We start from the raw sequence: 1,420 nt of genomic DNA, 5'->3' as shown, positions 1-1,420 counted from the left end.
TCTGAGTTCGAGGCCAGCCTGGTCTACAAAGTGAGTTCCAGGACAGCCAGGGCTATACAGAGAAACCCTGTCTGGAAAAACCAAACAAAATACAAGAAGAAGAAGAAGAAGAAGAAGAAGAAGAAGAAGAAGAAGAAGAAGAAGAAGAAGAAGAAGAAGAAGAAGAAGAAGAAGAAGAAGAGGTAGTTAAAAGGCTACACACTACATGAAAAGCTCTTGCTGGCCCAACAAATAAGTGAGCTCAAGTGCCTGCCTGTATTTTCAGGGAATCACAGCTATCGATTCTTCCTCTTACAGGAGATCTCAGGCCATCTCTGACTACTGTGAGGACTGGGCACACATGAAGTTTATATTCATGCATACAGGACTCACAGTCTACCTAACATAAGTCACAACAAACACATCAGGGAGAAAGAAGGTCAGCACCTGCCATCCAATGACTGAGAAGGGTCAGCAGTATTATCATCATGAGTAGTACCATTCTTGGAAAGAGAATGATAATGCATCCAGAATTTGAAAAATCAAGATGTGGTCAAAGCTCAGCACAAAAGCACACGCTTGCCATATAAAAACACGTACACTACAGACCCATCTGACAATAAAAATAAATAATTTTAAACTATGAAAACATTAAGTAAGCAAAACAGCTTAGCACTGAATAGCTAGCTATTACTTCTATTCCACCTTATGTGATTCAAGGACAGAGGCTATTATGGGGAAGGCATGACAGGAAGGAAGAACATGAGATGGAAAATGAAGGGTGAGTTTTAAGCAAAGAATAAACAGAGAGAGGAAATGGATTAAGCCTGTAGACACTTAAATCCCATTTCAATAAGGAGTTGCATCTAAGCAAACACATTTTGCTTTCCATTTCATTTTTCTCACTTGCATGTTAGAACTGTTGTGATGAAGTGCTAAAAGCCAATGTGTCTCAAGTGACAAACAGGTTCATTTGGTTGGTTCTTCCCAACCACATTGCATTATTTAGGAAGCTTGTAATAAAAACTCAAGTTCAAAAGTAAAAGCAAAAACCATGGGCAAACATTGTTTCCTGTCCTGCTCTCTCCCTTGGTCGCTGTCTCATGCTCAGCTAGCTGGCTCATCCAGACCAGGCCCACCTCCTTAGGGATTCATCCCCACTCAGCGGAAGAGCCTTCACTAGACAATTGTCAATCACCACAATCTCTCACAAAGTTAGCAAAGAGCCATTCTGATTAGGGCACTTCCTCAATTGTAGTTCCCTCAAATGACTGTAGGCTCTGAAATGCTGACAATTTAAGAAATTGGGAGATGGGGATGATAATACATGAGAAAAATTTAAGAATCCCAAACTTAATCAGGCACTTAAGTATTAAGAATCCAAACACTGAGCCCGGCGTGGTGGCGCACGCCTTTAATCCCAGCACTCGGGAGGCAGAGG

The sequence above is a fragment of the Mus caroli genome, unplaced genomic scaffold (genome assembly GCF_900094665.2).
Source record: "Mus caroli unplaced genomic scaffold, CAROLI_EIJ_v1.1 scaffold_19826_1, whole genome shotgun sequence".
Classification (NCBI taxonomy): Eukaryota; Metazoa; Chordata; class Mammalia; order Rodentia; family Muridae; genus Mus; species Mus caroli.
The sequence above is the reverse complement of the archived record's forward strand: the minus strand, read 5'-3'. Positions refer to the sequence as shown.